At 46.2% G+C, this 24,377-nt stretch overlaps 1 long non-coding RNA gene across 1 annotated transcript; it reads right to left on the bottom strand.

Annotated features, from left to right (window-relative positions):
• Window positions 1-2,390: 2,390 nt before the first annotated feature.
• LOC121863213 lies at window positions 2,391-7,196 on the bottom strand. Its single transcript, XR_006088354.1, has 2 exons — window positions 7,103-7,196; window positions 2,391-2,668 (listed from the first exon to the last, which is right to left on the bottom strand). It is a non-coding gene; the product is annotated as an uncharacterized LOC121863213 (long non-coding RNA).
• Between the last annotated feature and the right edge of the window lie 17,181 nt (window positions 7,197-24,377).

Below are 24,377 nucleotides of genomic sequence, written 5' to 3'. Positions count from 1 at the left end.
AACATGTAGTACTAGGCAGTTATATGTAGTACTAGTGTTATAGTGAACATGTAGTACTGGTGTTGTAGTATGTAGTACTAGTGTTATAGTGAATATGTAGTACTAGTGTTATAGGAATATGTGTAATAGTGTTGTAGTGAACATGTAGTAATAGTAAGGTAGTGAAATATGGGGTATTGGTGTTGTAGTAATATGTAGTACTAGTGTTATAGTGAATAATATGTAGGGCATTAGGTGTTATAGTGAAATATGTAGTACTGGTGTTGTAGTGAATATGTAGTACTAGTGTTATAGTGAAATATGTAGTACTAGTGTTATAGTGAACATGTAGTACTAGTGTTGTAGTGAACATTTAGTACTAGTGTTGTAGTGAAATATTTAGTACTAGTGTTATAGTGAATATGTAGTACTGGTGTTGTAGTGAACATGTAGTACTAGTGTTATGGTGGAAATTATGTGTAGTACTAGTGTTATAGTGAAATATGTAGTAGTGAACATGTAGTACTAGTGTTATAGTGAACATGTAGTACTGGTGTTGTAGTGAACATGTAGTACTAGTGTTGTAGTGAACATGTAGTACTAGTGTTGTAGTGAACTTGTAGTACTAGTGTTGGTGAAAATATGTAGTACTAGTGTTATAGTGAACATGTAGTACTAGTGTTATAGTGAATATGTAGTACTAGTGTTATATGAACATGTAGTACTAGTGTTATAGTGAACATGTAGTACTAGTGTTATAGTGAACATGTAGTACTAGCATTATAGTGAACATGTAGTACTAGTGTTATAGTGAACATGTAGTACTAGTGTTATAGTGAACATGTAGTACTAGCATTATAGTGAACATGAAGTACTAGAGTTTAACAGTTAATTTAAGTAAAATTATCATAAACTTCCTACTCTTGAAATAATTAATGTATGAGTCTACCTGTATTATAGTTAAATATTTTTCACGTCATTAGATTATGAATACACACTTTCAATATATTAATTTCTTCAGTTAATCTAATTTCGCCATATAAATAATGGTAAAAATTGTCAGGTCCACAAAAAAATAAAAACTTATTAATTGCAATTCCAATCTAGGTTAGGTCAGGTTAGGTACCGTTTCACAGGTGGGTGGACGAGGGGTGCCTCAGAATCGAACCAGCGAACTATTAGGAAAGGTGGCGAGCACTATATCGACTCCGCCACAGCATATGTTATTTTATATTTTAAATAATGAGGAGATAGAAAGAAAAGAGGAAGAGGGAGAAGAGGAGGAATGGAAAAAGAAGAAGAACAGGAAGAAGGGGAAGAAACAGGTAAAATAATGAAGGAAGAGGAAGACAGACGTGATGAACAAGGGAAGAGGCGAAGGGTGGAGAACAGGAGAACAAATGAACAATAAATGAACATATAGAAACACCAAACCTAACCCCAAAACAAGGTGTCAAAACAGTGCCAAGCCACAGACCTCAGTTTACACGAAGTTATTAGAGTCGAAAATCTCTTATAATGCCTAAGTACCTTCGTCTCTTTTGGCTTTAATTAAATGCCCCAATTACCCGCACACCTTGGCGACGTCACTTAAGTGGTTAATCTAATAACTCTCTTCTGTTGCCACTTTTTGCCAACTTTATTAGTCTCTCTCTCTCTCTCTCTCTCTCTCTCTCTCTCTCTTTGTTCACCAGATTCTAATTATTCTCACTTTTCTCTGAGTCTCCCCTTTATCCACCCTCGTTTTCTCTCCCTTCCTCTTCCTCTCACTCATTTTTTCCTACTTTCTCCTCCTTCCTCCTACTCTCCTTCCTTCCTTCCTTCCTTTCCCATCTATCTGGACAAAATTAACTGGACAAATTGAACAATACAAAATAAACTGGACAAAATGAACTGGACATTTTCATTGGACAAATTCAACTGGAAGAAAAAAAAACTTATCCCACGAACGATTAAGAAAATCTATCTTTATGTCGTAGCGTGAGAGAGAAGAGATATCTTTCACTAAGCTACATATACCTGTAGCTATATGGACTACACCTGACCTCTCTCTCTCTCTCTCTCTCTCTCTCTCGCTCTCTCTCTCTCTCTCTCATCCTTCACTATTTCGAGTACAATTTATCAATGAACTTTACCACACTTTACACACACACACTTAACAAGCACTTAACACGGACTTTTCTGTTAAACCTCAACACTACAGTCACTTACAAGGAAACACTTATGACTTAAGGGTGTTAAAAGTGGCACTTAAACTTAACAGTGTCATTTAAGTAACATATTCTTAACACTTACTTTGATTTCTTTGAGCTGAAGATATTTCGTAAGGAGAGGGTAGCCATCTTGAATTCTCTCTCTCTCTCTCTCTCTTTCTCTAATTCCCTTTCATTAATTCTCTCTTTTTCTTCTTCTTTATTCATGTCATTATTTATTCTCTTTTTGTTATATTACTCTTAGTTCATTGTTTATTATCACATTATGTTACTTCTTTCATTTTTATCACAGATTTCTTTCATTTATCACATCAATATTGCTTTATTTACTTCTATCACATTTCCTTCACTTCTATCACATATTTCCTTCACTTCTATCACATTTCCTTCACTTCTATCACATACTTCCTCCACTGCCATCAATCTTTATCCTTCTATCCTTCCTTCAATTTTATGGCTTCATTCTTCCTTCACTTCTATCATTAATAAATACAATCCCATAAAACAATTATAATTACAAAAATAAATCGGAATTTATTACAGAATACAACACTTCAGCCTTTAACCTCTCTCAGCATGAGCCTCCCCCCCTCCTGGAAGCCTCACCCTCCTAGGAAGCCTCCCACCTCCTCTGGAAGCCTCCCCCCCTCCTAGAAGCCTCCCACCCTCCTAGGAGCCTCCCACCTCCTAGAAGCCTCCCACCCTCCTAGGAAGCCTCCCACCCTCCTAGGAAGCCTCCCACCCTCCTAGGAAGCCTCCCACCCCTCCTGGGAAGCCTCCCACCTCCTGAAGCCTCCCACCCTCCTAGAAGCCTCCCAACTCCGATTGAGACTGGAAACCCATTAGGATTAACACCCATTGGGACTAGGACCCATTAGAACTAGGGCCCATTGGGACTAGGACGCATTAGGACTAGGACCCATTAGAACTAGGGGCCCATTAGGACTAGAACCCTGGGACTGGGGCCCGTGGGACTGGGGCCCCGTGGGACTGGGGCCCAATTTCTGCCACATTCATCATTGTGGAATTCCAATTACAAGTAGAGTGAAAAAAGAGCTATACCACTGTCCCTCTCCCAGTCCCTCTTCCTCCAGCCCTCTTTCCTCACCCCCCTCCCCCCAGCCCCTCCCCCAGCCCCTCCCCAGCCCCTCCCCCAGCCCCCTCCCCCACCCCAGGAGCCACCAACTGCATGTGAAGAGTTTAGTGGAGTTTAGAAATAGTTTGTCTGTCTTGGAGGGAGGAGGAGGAGGAGCGAGGAGGAGGAGGAGGAGGAGGAGGAGGAGGAGGAGGAGGAGGAGGAGGAGGAGGAGGAGGAGGAGGAGATAAGAGAGAGAGAGAGTTAACTTTCCACACAACCACAACAACCACAACAACAACCACCACAATCATTCCAACCACCACAACCATTACAAATATTCCTACCACCACAACAATCATTCCTACCACCACAACAATCATTCCTACCACCACAACTACCACAATCAGCCACACTATACGAATCCACCACAATCTCTCCTCCCCAACTTTGGGTTATAAACAAAGAAACAACTACTAACAACACCCCAAGTTATAATTACAACCGGCAATAACCTGGAATATATTTGTTGACTTTATATAAAAATTGAGGAATTCCTGAAAAATAGGAATCAGGAATCTCAATTATCAAAGATTTTTACAATTATTTTTTTTCTTTGTTCATTCCATTCCACTACCACAACTACCACCCACCTACCACAACTACCACCCCCTACCACAACTACCACCCCCTACCACAACTACCACCCCCTACCACAACTACCACCCCCACCACAACTACACCCCTCTACCACAACTACCACCATCACCTGACAGCTTTAACCGTAGAGGAACAGAAAGAGAAATAAGATTAAAGTTGACCATATCACCCCACCCCCCTCTCCTCCTCCTCCTCCTCCTCCTCCTCCTCCCCTCCTCCTCCTCCTCCACCCCCCCCTCTCTCTTCCTCCTCCTCTTCCTCCTCTCCTCCTCTTCCTCCTCCTCCTTTCTCCTCCTCTTCCTCCTCCTCCTCTTCCTCCTCCTCCTCCTCCCCCTCCTCCTCACCCCCCCCCTCTGATTCCTCTTCTCGTCACCATAGTTTAAAAATTCCTCAGTCATTGTTCATTATTTTGTTTCCATTCTTCTCCACCTTTAACTATCTCCATCTCTCATAGTTCCTCTTTATCTGAGTTTTCTCTTTTGTGGTGTTGTTTACGTTTCAGTTTTTTCGCGTCAGTCAGTCAGTGGTCAGTCAGTCAGTGAGTCAGTCAGTCAGTCGATCCAGTCAGTCAGTCAGTCAGTCAGTGAGTCAGTCAGTTAGTTTTGAAATTATCATGTATGGGGCATTATGTGAGCTGTGTTTTTTGTTTGTTTTATTTTGCTTCATTTATCACCACCAGCAATCTGTCTGTCTGTCTGTCTGTCTGTCTGTCTGTCTGTGTCTGTCTGTCTGTCTGTCTGTCTGTCTGTCTGTCTGTCTGTATGGCTGAAGGCTGTGTTGTTGTCTTTGTTTACAGCATCAACAAACAATTCACACACAGACCTGACATTACCCTCTATTCTCTTGTTACCTCCTCCGTCCCTCCTAGCCACCCCTCCTCCGTCCCTTCTAGCCACCCCTCTCTCCGTCCTCTAGCCACCCCTCTCTCCGTCCCTCCTAGCCACCCCTCTCTTCCTCCTAGCCACCCCTCCGTCCCTCCTAGCCACCCCTCCCTCCGTCCCTTCTAGCCACCTCTCTCTCCGTCCTCCCTAGCCACCCCTCTCTCCGTCCCTCTAGCACCCTCTTCCTCCTGTACCCTCTCCCTCCTAGCCACCCTCCCTTCTCCTGACCTCCTTCTCTAGCCACCCTCCTCTCCTAGCCACCCCTCCTCCGTCCTCCTAGCCACCACTCCCTTCCTCCTAGCCACCCTCTCTCCTCTAACCCCTCTCTCCTCCCACCTCTCTCCCTCCCCTCCCTCCTGACCACTCCTCCTCCTAGCCACCCTCTCTCCTCGCCACCTCTCCCTCCTAGCCACCCCTCTCTCCCTCCTAGCCACCCCTCTCTCCCTCCTAGCCACCACTCCCTTCCTCCCTACCCCTCCATCTATCCTAACCCCTCCCCTCCTAGCCACCTCCTATTAGCAACCTCCGCTCGTCTCTTTTGTACCGAATATGATTGTCTGTAGTAGTCTGTGGACAGAAGAGTGGACAGACAGACAGTGAGAGAGGGACAGACACAGACAGACAGACGCAGACAGAGTGGACAGACAGACAGACAGACAGACAGAGTGGACAGAACAGAGTGGACAGAAGTGGACAGACAGACGACAGAGTGGACAGACAGACAGAGTGGACAGACAGCAAGTGGACAGAGAGTGGACACACAGAGTGGACAGCAAACAGTGGACAGAGGTGGACAGACGACAGACAGAGTGACAGACAGACAGAGTGGACAGACAAAGAGTGGACAGAGAGTGGACAGACAGACAGACAGAGTAGACAGACAGACAGAGTGGACAGACAGACAGACAGTAGACAGACAGAGTGGACAGACAGAGAGAGTGGACAGACAGAGTGACCATCCCGTGACTAATTTACTCAACAATAAACAGTAGCGTAAACTTAAGAGGTGACTCAGGGAAATACTTGTTGACAACTTCCCACGCTGGTGTTGTGTGTGTGTGTGTGTGTGTGTGTGTGTGTGTGTGTGTGTGTGTGTGTGTGTGTGGACGGAGGAAAGTAAGGGGAACAGGAAGAGAAGAGAAGAGAGAGAGGGTGAGAAGAGAAAGGGGAGGAGGAGGAGGAAGACGAAGGAGGAAGGAGGAGGTAGTAAGGAGGGTGAGAAGGGGAGGAGAAGGAAGGGAGGAGAAGGAAGGGGGAGAAGAAGGAAGGGAAGAAAGAAGGAAGGGAGGAAGAGGAAGGGAGGAAGGAAGAAAGGAGGAAGAACCTGTTAACCAAGAGTCCTATTGGGTAGCAGTCCTATTAAACACCAGACTTATTGGGACCATAGTATAATAAAGACTCCAGTGTGCCAATTGGTCCTATTAGACCCCAAAACTAATAGGTACTAACATAATAGACCCCAGTTCCTATTAGACCCCAAAACTAATAGGTACTGACCATAATAGACCCCAGTTCCTATTAGACCCCAAAACTAATAGGTACTGACCATAATAGACCCCAGTTCCTATTAGACACCAAAACTAAAGGTACTGACCATAATAGACCCCAGTTCCTATTAGACCCCAAAACTAAAGGTACTGACCATAATAGACCCCAGTTCTATTAGACCCCAAAAACTAATAGGTACTGACTAATAGACCCCAGTACTCATTAGACCCCAAAACTAATAGGTACTGACCATAGACCCCAGTTCCTATTAGACCCCAAAACTAATAGGTACTGACCATAATAGACCCCAGTTCCTATTAGACCCCAAAACTAATAGGTACTGACCATAATAGACCCCAGTTCCTATTAGACCCCAAAACTAATAGGTACTGACCATAATAGACCCCAGTTCCTATTAGACCCCAAAACTAATAGGTACTGACCATAATAGACCCCAGTACCTATTATAACCCATAACTATTAGACTACATTCCTATTACGCACAAATTTTAATAGGTAACAGTTTTAATAAGCCCTATACTCTTATCAGGCCCCGGTTCATAATAGGCCCCAGACACTGCTAACAATAAGACTGTCTGGGGCCCATTAGGAATGGGGGCCCATTAGGACTGGGGCCCAATCAGCCTGTGGGGTAGAGAGGTGTATATATATATATATTCGTGGCCAGCAGTTCATTTCCTGTCACTCGAACACAAAGATAACTGGTACCCCAACATTGGTACCTTGTATACCAACACTGGTACCTTGACAATGGTACCTTAACACTGGTACCTCAATACTAGTACCTTGTATACCCCCCACACGCCACAATACCCAACACGTCACTGGTAGAGGGCAGGTCACAGGGCATAAAGATAGGGTAGTCTGCGTGCCCGTGAGCTACCCAGACCAAACTGAGGAAGGTGCCCAGGCTGTAGTGATCTAGGAGGGTGGCGTTAGTTGGCATCTATCACCAGACACGCGTACCCTACCACCTCCCCCTACCACTCCTCCTCTCCCTACTTCCCTCTCCCTTTCCTTCCCTCCCTTCTTCTTTCCCTCCTTCCTTTCCAACACACACACACACACACACACACTTGCATACACACACACGCTTGCACACGCACACACACCTTTATTATTATTACTTGCACACACACACGCACACACACACATACACACACACACACACACCTCATGACGCACTTGTGACGCCTCTACGCACACTAATTGTTATTAATCAGCGGCCAGTTGTCCACACGGCCTAATAATGAACTGAAATTCCTGTCTTGTCAAGTCCACAGCCACTTCCTGTGTTCATGTACAACCTAACCTAAACCTAACCTAACCTAAACCTAAACTAGTGGTGTTATACATAGGCGAAATATGTATACTATATGTATATTATATTATGTATCTCTCTGATGGATGGATACATGTGGTATTAATAAGAGATATTTAAAGTGAGAGATGAGAGAGAGGGGTAAGGGGGTAGGGGTGAGGGGGTGGTGAGAGGGGTGGGGTGAGAGGGGAGAGGGGTGGGGGTGAGGGGGAGAGGGGTGGAGGGGTAAGGGTAGGGGGTGGAGGGGTGGGAGGGGGGGGTGAGGGGTAGGGAGGTAGGGGGTGATGGGGTGAGGGGGTGGGGTAGGGGGGGTGAGGGGTGGAGGGGATGAGGGGGAGGGGGGGTGAGGGGGAGAGGGGTGAGGGGGGGGGAGGGGGGGAGGGGAGAGGGTGGGGGGGTGAGGGGGTGAGGGGTGAGGGGTTAAGGGGGTAAGGGGTAGGGGTAAGGTGAGGGGGGTGTAGGGGTAGGGGATGAGGGGATGGAGGGGGTGAGGGGGGTGGAGGGGTAAGGGGTAGGGGTGAGGGGGTAAGGGGTAGGGGGTGAGGGGTGGAGGGGGGTAAGGGGTAGGGGGTGAGGGGTGGAGGGGGAAGGGGTGAGGGAGGTAGGGTGAGAGGGGTGAGGAGGTAAGGTGAGGGAGGTAAGGGGTGAGGGGTGTGTGAATAGGGTTAAGAGTAAAGACAGACAACTGGGCTGGTTACGTGTGGTATGGTTGAGGGGGCACACGCACGCCACTCACGCACTCACCACCACCACCACCTTTTACCTCTTCCTTCCCACCCATCCACTCTCACTCCATACCCTCACACTCCTTTCTCTTCTTTCCTTCCTTCCTTCCTTCCTTCCTTCCTTCCTTCCTTCCTCCCTCCCTCCCTCCTATCTCAAAGCCCTCCTCCTTCTCCACCCAGGTGAGAACGAGCGTAATGGGTGGCAGGGTGTTAGGGAGGGGGGAGGAGGGGAAGGGGGTGTCGACAAGGTGGTTATTTTACAACAGGAAGGAGGGGAACGCTCAGTGCTTCCTCTCTCTCCCCCTCCTCCTCCCCCTCCCCTCTCCACCCCCTCCCAATACCTACCTGCATTGTTAATTACTTTTCCGAATTCTACTTTTTTTCACTTTTCATTTACAAACAAAATATAAATAAGAGTACATACATACATACATACATACATACATACATACATACATACATAACGCTGAATTGCTTCAAACATAGGTTGGATGCTCATATGAGCAATAGGGGTTGGGTGTAAACGGGACTGCCCAGTATGGGCCAATAGGCCCGCTGCAGTTTCTCCCATTCTTATGTTCTTATACATACAACTTAACCTAACCCAACCCCCCTCAAACAAAATACTCGACCCACTCAACCCAACCCACCTCGAATCCATCCCACTGAACCCACCCCACCCCACCCTACTCGACCCACCCCAAATTCACCTCCAATCCAACACAACCCAATACTAACCTAATCCTAACCTAATCCCAACCTAAGCCTAACGTAATCCTAACCTAATCCTAACGTAATCCTAACCTAACCTTACGCAATCCTAACCTAATCCTAACCTGCTCAACGTAATCCTAACCTAATCCCAACGTAATCCCAACGTAATCCTAACCTAATCCTAACCTAAGCCTAACGTAATTCTAACGTAATCCTAACACAATCCTAACGTAATCCTAACCTAATCCTAATCCTAACCCAAGGCTCCAACCAGCAGGTGTAGTCGGCAGCCTTCATCACCCCATCAGTAGCCAGTGTGTGTGTGTGTGTGTGTGTGTGTGTGTGTGTGTGTGTGTGTGTGTTCGTGTGTGTGTGTGTGTGTGTGTGTGTGTGTACCTCCTCAGGATACACAAGATGTTTACACTCATTTACAACTGATGTCATTTTAACTTACACCTCACGTCACCTCACCTCACGTCACGTCACCTCACGTCACTGAAGGTCATTTACAACCTTTTTTACACCAAATTCTGTTGTTTATTTTAATTTACAGATTTTATTTTTGTTTTAATTTACGTGGCTCTCTGTGGCTCTTGGTGAGACGGCTAAGTACACGGGTTCGAATCCCTGGTTACCTCTCAGTTACCGAGAGAGAGAGAGAGCCACACAACATATAGGAAATTAAATATTCACCCCCACCACCTTTATAAATTACCCAGGATGTACAACGCCACCTAGAGCCTCCTGGGAGTAAAACAACACATTATGTTTCCCAGGATAATGTGTGGCGTCTAATGGAACACTTTATTTTTCCCAGGACGATCTATTACCTCATAAACACACGTTACTAAATAAGGTTTGCTTTCGTTAACTATGTATTAAAGATAATGTATACGTAGTCATGTATATATCTATGTATACATAATTTGAGTTATGTATATTCAGGTATGTATGAACCACCTGTGTGATACTTTACCGGTAATTTATACCTGTACCTGTATTTACAAGGGTATACAGGTGAGAATTACTCTACCTGTACATACATACATACATACATACATACATACATACATACATACATACATACATACATACATACATACATACATACATACATACATACATACATACAATCTTAACCTAACCCAGTCAGTCCACAGACAAACAAACACTGAATTCACCCAAACTGATAGCTACATTAGTCCCCACATACCTGTCTCCTGCCCGGGGGGAGGGGGAGGGAGGGGAGGGGGAGGGAGGGGGGAGGAGGAGGGGAGGGGGGTGAGGGGGAGGGAGGGGGTGGAGGGGAGGAGGAGGAGGGAGGATAATGGCTCAACAAAACACACCTGCAGCTCTCGTGTTTCTAAAGTGATCAAGACCAATTACTCCCCAGGTGTAGTCAATCCAACCAGGGGTGGGTGGGGTGGGTGAGTGTGGGTGGGGGTGGTGAGTGTGGTGTGTAGGTGTGTGGGTGGGGTGTGGGTGGGTGTGTGTGTGGGTGTGGGTGGGTATACTATAGCGCCGTCTACACTACCTTAGGACTAACTGGGTCTACTCTTACTCTTGGCTTATTTCCTCTCTCTCTCTCTCTCCATGAGGCAGATGGGAACACAAACAAACAAACGGTGGGCCAAACAAATCCCTTCCCTGACGACAACACACACACACACACACACACACACACACACACACACACACACATACACACACACAAACACGTACATAGACATACATAGAACACAATCAGCAACACACACACTTACCTTACCGTTCCCGTCAACACAACACCAACACTTACCTGAAAAACAAACAATTAAAAATATATGTATGTATGTATGTATGTATGTATGTATGTATGTATGTATGTATGTATGTATGTATGTATGTATGTATACCCCAAAACATCACCTAACTCCAAAATTAAAACCAAAAACTCAATATACATTTCAGGGACATTTTTTGCCAACAGGTAAACGAGGAAAAAAAGGAAAAAAAAACATATTTCCCTTATAGGTTTCCAATGACAGGTGCGCCGAGGCCTATGGCAACCTTCCTTAGGCGGATATTACGGGGCGTGAAAACCGATTGTCAATACACGTACATACATACATACATGGTTATACGCACATGGATATATACTCACATATGTACACGTATTTTTGTGTGTGTGTGCCCGCCCGCTGCCCCGTCCCGCTGCTGCCCCGCCCCGCAACTACTCAAGAAAGACACTTAACAACTCTAGTAGGCCATTATTGGACACAACCTCCACCATATTGCCAATCCGGAGTAATGATTTCTCTATTTGTGGGGTTGAGGAGTGAAGACGTGAAGAGAGAGAGAGAGAGAGAAGAGAGATGCTACGGTCATCAACAATTGCACCATCGACCTTTCACCATCATCACCATCACCTCACCATCACCTCACCATCACCTCACCATCGTCTCACTATCACCTCACCATCACCTCACCATCACCTCACCACCTCCCCATCATCACCATCACCTCACCATCACCTCACCATCGTCTCACCTATCACCTCACCATCACCCCTCACCATCACCTCCTCATCATCACCATCACCTCACCATCATCACCATCACCTCACCATCCTCACCATCATCACCATCACTTCACCATCATCCCTCACCATCACCTCACCATCCACCTCACCATCACCTCACCACCATCACCTCACCACCATCGCCTCACCATCATCACCATCCTTCACCATCGTCTCACTATCACCTCACCATCACCTCACCATCATCACCTCACCATCACCTCACCATCACCTCACCATCTCACTATCCCAGCTGCATCAGAGCATCGATCCAGTGGTTCCGCGTCACCCCTCCTGCTCTCCCTCACCTCTCCCTTCCTCACCCCTCTCTTCCTCCCTCACCTCTCTCTTCCTTCCTCACCTCTCCTCCTTCCCTCACCTCTCCCATCTTCCCTCACCCCTCTCTTCCTCCCTCACCTCCCTATCCCCCCTCACCCTCCTGCTCTCCCTCACCTCTCCTCCCTCACCCCCCTCCTTCACCCACCAGCAGCAATTTGAGGCGACATATTGGGAGTAAACACGACCAATAACCTAACCTATCTAATCTAAACCCAACGTAACCTACCTAGTGAGTGTGTAGTGTGTGTGTGTGTGTTGTAGTGTGTAGTGTGTAGTGTGTGTGTGTAGTGTGGTGTGTGGTGAGTGTGTGGTGTGTGGTGTGTAGTGTGTGGTGTGTAGTGTGAGTGTGTGGTGTGTGTGTGTGTGGTGTGTGGTGTGTAGTGTGTGTGTGGGTGTGTGGTGTGTGTGTGTGTGGTGTTGTGGGTGTGTGTGTGTGTGTTGTGTGTGTGGTGTGGTGGTGTGTGTGTGGTGTGTGGTGTGGGTGTGTGTGTGAGGTGTGTGGTGTGGTGTGTGGTGTGTGGTGTGTGTGGTGTGTGGTGTGGTGTGTAGTGTAAGTGTGTAGTGTGGGGTGTGTAGTGTGAGTGTGTGTAGTGTGGTGTGTAGTGTGGGTGTGTAGTGTGGGTGTGTGGTGTGAGTGTGGGGGGTGTGTAGTGTAGTGTGTGTGGTGTGTGGTGTGTAGTGGGGTGTGGTGTGTGTGTGGTGTGGGTGTGTTGTAGTGTGGTGTGTAGTGTGAGTGTGTTAGTGTGAGTGTGTTGAGTGGGGTGTGTAGTGTGAGTGTGTAGTGTGAGTGTGTGTAGTGTGAGGTGTGTAGTGTGAGTGTGTAGTGTGAGTGTGTTGTGTAAGTGTGTGTTAGTGTAAGTGTGTTGGTGTGGTGTGTAGTGTGTGTGTAGTGTGTGAGTGTGGTGTGGGTGTGTTGGTGTGAGTGTGTTAGTGTAAGTGTGTTGGTGTAAGTGTGTTGTGTAAGTGTGTGGTGTGAGTGTGGTGTGAGTGTGTGGTGTGAGGTGTGTAGTGTGGTGTGTGTGTGGTGTGGTGTGGTGTGTTGGTGGTGTGGTGTGTGGTGTGTGGTGTGGGTGTGTGGTGTGGTGTGTGTGTGAGGTGTGTGGTGTGGGTGTGTGGTGTAGGTGTGTGGTGTGTGTGTGTGGTGTGTGGTGTAGTGTGTAGTGTGAGTGTGTAGTGTGGTGTGTTGGTGTAGTGTTGGGTGGGTGTAGTGTGTGAGTGTGTGTAGTGTGGTGTGTAGTGTGAGTGTGTAGTGTGAGTGTGTGGTGTAGAAGTGTGTGAGTGTGGTGTGTAGTGTGAGTGTGTAGTGTGAGTGTGTAGTGTGAGGTGTGTGTGTTGGTGTGTAGTGTGTGGTGTGAGTGTGTGGTGTGGTGTGTGGTGTGGTGTGTGGTGTGTGGTGTGTGGTGTGGGGTGTGTAGTGTGAGTGTGTGGTGTGGGGTGTGTGGTGTGGGTGTGGTGTGAGTGTGTGGTGTGAGTGTGTGGTGTGGTGTGTGGTGTGGTGTGTGGTGTGGTGTGTAGTGTGGTGTGTGGTGTGAGTGTGTGGTGTGTGTGGTGTGTAAGGTAAGTGTGTGGTGTGAGGTGTGTAGTGTAAGTGTGTAGTGTATTTGTGTTAGTGTAGTGTGTAGAAGGTAATGACAGATGACCACTCACAACACACCTGGGGGTTAATTACCTGGATAATGACCTTACTTGTGTCATTACTCTTAACTATCTTCTTCCTCTTATTCTTCTGCCTCCTCTCTTCCTCCTTCCCTACTCTTCCTCCTTCCTACTCTTCCTCTCTGCCTACTCTTCCTCCTTCCTACTCTTCCTCCTTCCTACTCTTCCTCTTCCCTTATCCTAAACTCTCTCTCTCTCTCCTCTCTCTCTCTCTCTCTCTCTCTCTCTCTCGGTAGCATCAGTAAACACACTATAAAAAAAAGTCAATATACATAATCAAGTGAATTATTTTGCGTAAAGTTCCGTAAGAATTCTTTAACATAATCGGATTTTCTGCGATGCGTAACTAATACCTCATGCGTAACATCCCCTTAAAGACACATACGCAGGAGAATTATAAACGGGTTACGCCTAAATAAGACCCTGGCACTAGTCTCCTGATCCAGTGCCACAGTGCCACATGAGGTTGTTCTATTGTTACAAACTGCCATACTGAACCTCGTTGTGATATTACGATCTTGTCCGGTGAGTCTCTGGATATCGTAAGAGGTATCGTTGGTCTCGTGTGACGTGAGGGAAGATCGTAGAGGTATCGTTGGTCTCGTGTGACGTGAGGGAAGATCGTAAGAGGTATCGTTGGTCTCGTGTGACGGGGAAGATCGTAGAGGTATCGTTGGTCTCGTGTGACGTGAGGGAAGATCGTAGAGTCACTGTTTACATCCATAAGGTGGTGGTGTTTAAAAATGGCGGTTTTATTGCGTCAAGACTTGAAACGTGTTGGAAATCTGCAGGTTCTTCACGTGTGGGTCAGACTGTTACCCACCACTACTACTACAGTGACGCCACACCGTTACATGTACAATGACGTAACACCCACAGCTAAGGCCACTGAAGTTGGGGCCACCACAGAGACAGAAAATGACCAAGAAGGGCCACCACAGCAGGGGCCACCACAGCAGGGGCCACCACAGCAGAGGGCCACCACAGCAGGGGCCACCACAGCAGGGGCCACCACAGCAGGGGCCACCACAGTAGGGGCCACCACAGATGGGCCACCACAGCAGGGGCCCACCACAGCTGGGCCACCACAGTAGGGCCACCACAGCTGGGCCACCACAGTAGGGCCACCACAGCAGGGCGGTTCAAAGGTTACGACTCGTTTTATGACACGACTCAGCGGGTGAAAGACCAGTCGTATACTCACTGTCGCAGAGCAGCAGTATTATTTTGACGACCGCGAGGCACTCCATACTCAGGGTGCCACTCCTCCATACTCCAGGGTGCCACTCCTCCATACTCCAGGGTGCCACTCCTCCATACTCCAGGGGTGCCACTCCTCCATACTCCAGGGTGCCACTCCCTCCATACCCAGGGTGCCACTCCTCCATACTCCCAGGGTGCCACTACTCCATACTCCAGGGTGCCACTCACCCATACCCAGGTTGCCACCCCACCCCTCCCTCCCTAAATCCCTCTCCAACCCTGACCATCATTCCACACACACACACACACACAGAACCTCCCTCCAATAAGGCCGACCTCTGGGAGGAGAGTTAAAGCCAAAGCCTTCACACCCCTCCCCCACACCCCTCCCCCTCCAAACTTTGAGACAAGACTATTGAGAGATGGGGCAGGTTAGAGACAGACACAGACAGACAGACAGACAGAGACAAGACAGAGAGACAGAAAGAGATGTGAGAGCTAGTGAATTATTATCATCAATATCATCCATCATCATCATCATCATCATCATCATCATCATCATCTATCATTATCATCCCCACAAAATTTTTTACGTCACCCACCTTCAAGATCTCATCAAAACACCTCAAAGGCTTCCATTGTTAAAAAAACCTGGCCTTGGGGTACAGTCTGAACACGTTACTTTTAAAGGCTGATGGAAGACCTGATAATGACACACCTGATGGTTAATTAAATTTTCAGGTAATAGGTGTGAGAAGGAATATATGAGAAGATAAGGAGGAGGAGAAAACAAGTATGGGAAACTACTTAACGAATTGCTAACTCAAACTTCAGAGTCACTTGAAAACACACACACACACACACACACACCACACTGACAAAGTTTCATGCTGACGTAAGTGTTGGATGACAGTTCTCCTGATCATGGCGTGAGTTGCTGCTGACGTTTGGGTTGTAGGGCTGACCTTATGGAGGAGATTCGTGCTGACGTTCGTATCAGTGAATTCTAAAATAATATTGTGCTGAAGACCTCATCTCTCCCGATGAAGGTTTATCTGATGATGAATCCAGGTGTGTTTGCCTTTCCACGATCTTTAAATGTGACTTCCTGCTGACGAGAGGCTCTTGCTGACGAAGGCTCGCTGACGAAGGCTCCTGCTGACGAAGGTTTCGCGATTTAGTTTTTGCTGGATGAATGGCTGGTCGTGAAGCGTTTGGGGCGAAGTATTAGGCGATCGTTTCGACAATGTTCTGCTTGATTTAGTGGCTTTCTTGCTGACGAAGGTTTTACATTGTTGTTCGCTTTGGTTTTGCGACGAAGGTTTTTAAGGATTTAGGTTGCTCTGTTTGACGAAGGCTTTTGCTACTGAAGGTTTCTTTTGCGACGAAGGTTTCTGTTGACGGGCTCGATAAGGTTTTGCCGACAAACGATCCAGGGTGAACTGGTAATATTCACATCAGTCCATCTTACTGACGAGCGTACTGATTAACTCTCTTGTGGGTGACGGAGGAAGTGCGAGTGTTGGTAGGACGGGCTCTCTTTCTCCTACACAGAGGCACATAACACAGTACTCTAATTAACATATATATATGTGTGTGTGTGTGTGTGTGTGTGTGTGTGTGTGTGTGTGGTGAAGGTAGAAATCTATGGTTCACAGACTTATATCTGATGTCTCTCTCTACGTCATAATCTAAACTTACCCTTCAATATATCGTCTCCACTTAAATTTTCTTTAACTAAAGTATCTTTGGAGGTGATCTTCGGTATTGGGTCATTAAGTCGAGGTCGATGGGAGAATAATTAACTGCTTATTGATAATCTTTTTCTGTCTAAACCCTAAAACAAACACAATAAAACAATTAAACCATTAAACAAACAATAAAACAATAACTAAAACCTTAAAAAAAAAAAAAAACATGAAACTTTTGAAATTAAAATAATTGAACGTGTATACCCAACATTTAAAACAACAAAACCTCACCTGACTTAACTGACTTGAATTTAACTGAATGAATTGAATTTAACAAATACCACCTTGACCTGTGAAACTTTTAAGGTGTGATGTACAGTAATAATTTGATATAGTAGTGTCGAAAAATGGCCAATTTCTTCACATTTTTTTGTCGTCGGGATTTTTAAAACATTGGAATATATCGCCCGGTATAATGTGGATGTTAATGAGTAATGTTAATGTGGTGTGTGTGTGTGTGTGTGTGTGTGTGGAAGAAAGACCCACACAACAGACAACAGAGGGTACATCGGTAGTCAGATAATTTATGTAGATCTCAGTACAAAATGTAAATACCTGTTCAACTAAACTCGTCCCCAAGTCCACTAAAATTGGCTCATTACTAAAATCCCACAAATGTCATTAACCAATTTGCATGATTAAATTGCTTGGGAGGATTTACCCATTTCAAACATGAAGTTGCAAAAGCTGAAACCATCTCGGAGTCAATTAATTTTTTCCAGAGTTGAGTTTTTTTTCCCGGGTTGATTTTTTTTTTCTTTTTTTTCTTTGGTTGTGTGGGGAATTTTTACTTTGGAATATAATGAATTTGCTAATTGGGACTATGAAATAATTGGAATATAAATTTTATTTTTGTGTTTATTTAAAAGTCAAATACAGTTTAGGAAATTGTTTTAAAAATGAATAAGTATTTAATATGGAAGTTATTATTATTATTATTATTATTATTATTGTTGTTGTAGTAGTAGTAGTAGTAGTAATGATTGTGGTGGTAGTAGTAATAGTAGCCCAACTCATAAAATAAACAAACTTTTCCTCATTTATCATTACACAATTACAAAAGACAAACTCATTATGTTCCATAGATAAATCACTTCAACGTAAAACTTTTGTACAATTGCTCAAACAACAACAAAAATCTTTGAGGACAATTTTTGCTAACATATTAAAGCTTTTTATAGACTCTTAAGGTTCTGTATAAAGCTTTTCTTGGTCTCTCTCTACAGTCACCGAAATATTGCTTAAATCACTCCCAGATCTCGACGAAAACTCAGCTGATGTAAGTTATGAATCTATCACGCGAATCTGAATATTATTAATTTCTTTTAATAATGTTTTGTGTAAAAAAAAAATTTAAATAACTTTTTATTTTCAATTTTCATTTACATGTAAATTGTAAAAAAGTTTCTAATTATATTGTGTTGAAAATAGTTTTGCGGTGAAGTTTCATTTGGGAGAACGTTATTAAGTTCTCAAAACGGTTTTACTATTGTAATAATAGTTCGTTATATGTTTAGTGACTGGTCGGCTCCTGACCGGTGTAATAAACAGTTCAGGCGGTAGAGAGTTCAGCGTGTGAAGTGACGAGTCTGGTTCGAGCCCTGACTTGAGGAGGACCCACACCTACCTGGCCCACTTACTGCTGGCCACCACCTGTCCACTACTCTACCTGGACACTACCTGTCCCAGTATTATCACTTGGCCACCCAACACAGGTAGATGACCACACAGTATGTGCAGAAAAGCTTGGTGACCTTAATCACCACTAATTACAATACAGGTGTACAGACAGGTTCAATTAACTAACCTGGTTCTCCTATATAACCAAATATTATAATCATTTTGGTTATAATCCCAACAATTAATTAGTTGTAAACATTAAAGCTAATCTAAGGTCGATTCATAGTGTGAATTTTGACAACTAATTCCGTTGATCTGAGAAAATTTGAAGAAATAATTGAGAGAAAATATAAGAGATTACTCCATCAACATCACACCACACCTACCACACTCATTTACTCCACACCCACCCACCAGAGAATTAAAGTCATCTCCCCAACGTAACAATTTATCAGGAACTTTTACAATCCTTTCGTGTTTTAAATTTTTTGTTCAGGATACACACAGTCCTCCTTTATGGATGAGCTGGTGTAAGTTGCAGGGGTTAAATATGCAGGAGTGGGTTTGTAGTTGGTGGGGTTGTGGGTCGTCAGGAGGTGGGAGTTGGTGGGGTTGAGCGTCAGGAGGTTGGTGGGGTTGGGGGTCAGGAGGTTCGAGTTTAATCAGAGGTGGGTTGGTGGGTTTGAGGGGTCGTCAGGAGGTGGGTTGGTGGGTTTGGGGTCGTCAGGAGGTGGGTTGGTGGGTTGGGTCTGCGTGCAGGGGTGGGGTGGGGTTGGGTCGTCAGGAGGTGGGCAGGTGGGTTGGTGGGTTGTGGGTCGTCAGGAGGTGGGGTGGGTGGGGTTGTGGGTCGTCAGGAGGTGGTGGTGGGGTTGTGGGTCGTCAGGAGGTGGGTTGGTGGGGTTGGAGGTCTTCAGGAGGTGGGTTGGGGTTAGGTCGTCAGTGGGTTGGTGGGGTTGGGGGTCGTCAGGGAGGTGGGTTGGTGGGGTTGTGGGTCGTCAGGAGGTGGGTTGGTGGGGTTGTGGGTCGTGGGGAGGTGGGTTGGTGGGGTTGTGGGTCGTCAGGAGGTGGGTTAAAATAGAGTATTCAAGAGAGACACAAACTGAGCGAGGTCTCCTCAGGTTGCGATAGGACAGTCTGAATGTTGTCTCGTCAGGCTGGGTGGGTGGTTGGGTGGCTGGGTGGGTGGTTGGGTGGTTGGGTGGGCTGGGTGGGCTGGGTGGGCTGTGGGTGGGCTGGGGGCGGGTTGATTGGGTGGGTTGGGTGGCTCCGTCTTGACTTAACCTTTGTCTGTGTGTGTGTTCTGCCTTGTAAATCTCTCTATCAGGAGCGGACTGTTTGATTATGTGATTAATTTCTTCTCTACTTCAACTCCTCTTATCACTTAATCTACCTGTCAACACACCAGGTAACAGGATCAATCAACCAAAAACTTAATCAATCCATCAACTTCTGTTTTAAGCCTTAGATAACATTCCTTTTCAATTCTGTCTATCAACTCTCTGTCAACTAACGAAACGTATAGTGTATAATAGCGAGGTGTGTGTGTGTGGGTGGGTGTGTGTGTGTGTGTGTGTGTGTGTCTGTGTGTGTGTGTGTGTGTATTTGGTGTGTGTGTATTTGTGTGTGTGTGTGTGTGTGTGTGTGTTGCTATGTAAACAAACTGTGCGCATTACGAATCATTCAGCATTGTGAGACTTGCTGATCTGTGGGTTAGGTTAGGTTGTTTAATCCAGACAGACAGACAGACAGACAGACAGACAGACGACAGACAGACAGACCAAAGAAACAGACAAACAACAGTGGGTGATCTGTACCAAAGCTTTGACCCCCCCACCACCACCTCCCACCACCACCCCTGGTCGATCTTCCTAATTTGCATATCAAAACATCCAGCCAGGCCAACAAACACACACAAACACACCAATGAAAAATTTGCCTAACTTATCTGCTGTTATTTCTCTCTGTCAAATAACAACAAGAATAACAACAACAAAAGCAGCAATAACAACAAAAATAATAATAGCAGCAACAACAACAACAACAACCACCACCACCACCACCACAACAACAACAACAACAACCACCACCACAACAACAACAACACCACCACCACAACAACAACAACCACCACCACAACAACAACAACCACCACAACAACAACAACCACCACCACCACCACCACAACACAACAACAAAAACAGGAATTGGCAGAGTTTTTATTCAGATCAGTTTTCGAAAGCCAAAAGGTTTTTCAAATATTCACAGCATTAAAACCAATATCCAAATAGTTTATAAATGGTCAAATACCTCAAAATATTTACTGATGAAACGTTTCCAAAATATTTATTCAGTGACAATTATTTGTAGTATTAGTTTTTAAAGCAGTATTTTTCTGTCCTTATTACAAGCAGGATGGTTCGGTTGTTATGGACTAGATGGCCATGTTATGTAGCTGGCCAAAGTTATCTAGGTGGCCATGTTATGTAGCTGGCCAAAGTTATCTAGATGGCCATGTTATGTAGCTGGCCAAAGTTATCTAGATGGCCATGTTATGTAGCTGGCCAAAGTTATCTGGATGGCCATGTTATGTAGCTGGCCAAGAGTTATATAGGTGGCCATGTTATGTAGCTGGCCAAGTTATCTAGATGGCCATGTTGTGTAGCTATTGAGATTATCTAGATGTCATGTTATGTGGCTGGCCAAAGTTATCTAGATGGCCATGTTGTGGAGGAGGTGGTCATGTTGTGTAGCTGGCCAAAGTTATCTAGATGGCCATGTTATGTACCTGGCCAAGTATTGTACCTGGCCAAGTTATCTACCTGGCCAAGTTATCTACCTGGCCAAGTTATCTACACTACATAATTTAACATGAACTCACTTAAAACCGAAGAAAATCTAAATGCGTCAGTAAGCTCAATGAATACAAACCTTAACTAACTGACTGACTAACAAACTGACGGGACCACCCCCACCACCAGCCTCACAAAACAAACAAAAAACAAAAACATTAAATTTTTATCGACTTTTTAAATTGTAATAAAAAAATGAATATTATTATTTTTATTGAATATTATTGATAATTGTTAATGGTAGATTGATAATGAGTGCAGTGGGTGCCAGTGAGTGCCGGTGATGCCAGTGAGTGCCAGTGGGTGCCAGTGAGTGCCAGTGAGGTGCCAATGGTGCCGTGGTTTTGTGCCGTAGTGAGTTTATTGTTAGGTGTGCAAACATGAGGGTTGTACTGTGTGTGTGTGGAGGGGGAGTGGGGGGGGGAGTGAGGAGGGGTGGGGAGAGAGAGGGAGGTGGGGGGAGGGGAAGGAGGAAGTGGGGGAGGAAGGGAGGGGAGTGGGGAGGGAAGGGTGAGCAGATAGCATGCATACAGTCGAACACTGAGGGGCGGGACTTAGTACAGTAGTGTGTGGTGTGGCACCTCACCACCACCACCACACACTACCACAACCACATACCTAGCCACTACCACTTGACCACGCATCTACTACTACCACTATACCACCATACTACCACACCATCAATACCACAGTGAAGTTACACTGATCATTCAGAGTTCTAATTTACAGTCTAATGCAGTCTAATACGGTCTAGATACAGTCTATACAGTCTAATTTACAGGCTAATGCAGTCTAATACAGTCTAATTTACAGTCTAATACAGTCTAATACAGCCTAGATACAGTCTAATACAGTCTAATACAGTATAGATACAGTCTAATAGAGTGTGGATACAGTCTCACGACACCTGAGAGATACAGATGCAGGTGTTTCCAGGTATTACACCTGTCACCTGGAAACCCACTATATTGTTTACCTGTTGTCTTAACTCACCTGACAACACACACACACACACACACACACACACATAGCCCTCCCCACACACACTCAGCCCACCTTAACCCTCAGCCCACACTTAGCCCTCAGCCCACACCTCATCCACTTAACCCACACACCTCCAGCCCACATGTTACACAGCTTAGCCAACACCTTAGCCACACTCAGCCCACATAACCCCACACTAGCCCACACCTCAGCCCACACACTCCACCACACTTAGCCCACACACTCAGCCCACCTCAGCCCATATGTGTATGTATGTATGTATGTATGTATGTATGTATGTATGTATGTATGTATTCATGGTAGCGTTCCATCATTAAGCAACACAGGTTTTATTCATTTATTCGCGCGTTAACCCTTGAGTATGACGCCGCGCTGAGTACAATGAATTACCCAGTGAGTACAGATATATTTACCCCTTGAGTACGATGATTTAACCCCTTGAGTACGATAATTTAATCCCTTGAGTACGATGATTTAACCCTTTGAGTACGATGATTTAATGATACGATGATTTAACCCGAGTACGATAATTTAACCCCTTGAGTACGATGACTTGGAGGCCACACCTACACCTGGAGGCCACACCTACTCTGAGGAGGCCACACCTACACCTGGAGGCCACACCTACACCTGGAGGCCACAGCTACACCTGGAGGCCACACCACACACCGAGGCCACAGCTGCACCTAAAGGCCCACACCTACACTGGAGGCCACACTTCTACACCTGGAGGTCTCACCTACACCTGGAGGCCACACCCACACCTGGAGGCCACAGTTAACTACTGTAACAAGTTTGAGAAAATTCAGCCTGAAATGTCAACACTGACGTCAGAAAGGTGAGGTGTGACGTATGAGTGACGCGAGGTTGTGAGGCGTGAGTTGAGGTGAAATAAGTGTTGTTGGGGGTAGTAGTGGTGGGGTAGTAGTGGTTGGTGGGGTGGTGGGGTATGGTAGTTAGTGGGAGTTGTTGGGGTAGTAGTGGTGGTGGGTAGTGGTGGTGGGGTATGGTGAGGGGGGTAAAGTGGTGGTGGGGGTAGTGGGGGAGTAGTAGTGTGTGGGTGTGGTTGTGGGAGTAGTGGTGGTGGGGTGGTGGGGGTAGTAGTGGTGGGGGTAGTGGTGGTGGGGGTAGTGGTGGTGGGGGTAGAAGTGGTGGTGGGGAGTAGTGTGGTGTGGGAGTAGTGGTGGTGGTGGGGTAGTAGTAGTGGTGGTGAGGTTATTAGTTGTCGTAGGGTCAGCCGTTACTATCAACACACCACGATCGATCCACCTGTTCACATAGCCACCTGCTGCCTGTCTCCCTGCCCCCTGCTGCCTGTCTCCTGACCCCTGCCTGTCTCCTGACCTCCTGCTGCCTGTCTCCTGACCTCCTGCTGCCTGTCTCCTGACCCCCTGCTGCCTGTCTCCTGACCTCCTGCTGCCTGTCTCCTGACCTCCTGCTGCCTGTCTCTGACCTCCTGCTGCCTGTCTCCTGACCTCCTGCTGCCTCCTGACCCCCTGCTGCCTGTCTCCTGACCTCCTGCTGCCTGTCTCCTGACCCCCTGCTGCCTGTCTCCCTGACCTCCTCTGCCTGTCTCCTGACCCCCTGTCTGCCTTCTTCCCTGCTCCTGTCTCCCGCCCCCTGCCCTGTCTCCTGACCTCCTGCTGCCTGTCTCCCTGACCTCCTGCTGCCTGTCTCCTGACCCCCCTCTAATTACTGATCCCCTGCTGCTTGCTGACTTCTACTGACTGCTTCTAAACCCCTGCTTCTACTGCTTCCTCAGCCCTCAAATTAAAGCATGAAACATTAAAACATCGCGTTGATGTTCGCTGAAATAATCACGAGGCACTCACGGGGGCCGGAACTGAACATCCGGCTCTCTAGTGAAGTCTAGATGTGAATATTCCGATACTGTAACCCAACCATAGTCAAGATATCCGGCCCTTGGGACACAATCTCTCTCTCTCTCTCTCTCTCTCTCTCTCTCTCTCTCTCTCTCTCTCTCTCTCTCTCTCTCTCTCTCTCTCTCTCTCTCTCTCTCTCTCTCTCTCTCTCTCTCTCCTCTCTCTCTCTCTCTCTCTCTCTCTCTCTCTCTCTCCTCTCTCTATACTCAATTTCACTAAACAAAACACTCCCGTTTCTTCCTCTACTCTCTCACACACAATTTTCCTCCTCAACTCTTTTTGCAACCAGTGAGTGTGTAATGATCAATTATCTGCCGGCCTGGTTCTCTCTCCTCTACTCTCCCTCACACACACACACACACACACACACACACACACACACACACACACACACACACACACACACACACACACACACACACACACACACACAC

Source organism: Homarus americanus, unplaced genomic scaffold, assembly GCF_018991925.1.
Source record: "Homarus americanus isolate GMGI-L3 unplaced genomic scaffold, GMGI_Hamer_2.0 scaffold58770, whole genome shotgun sequence".
Taxonomy (NCBI): Eukaryota; Metazoa; Arthropoda; class Malacostraca; order Decapoda; family Nephropidae; genus Homarus; species Homarus americanus.
This window is presented reverse-complemented; position numbering and strand designations above follow the sequence as displayed.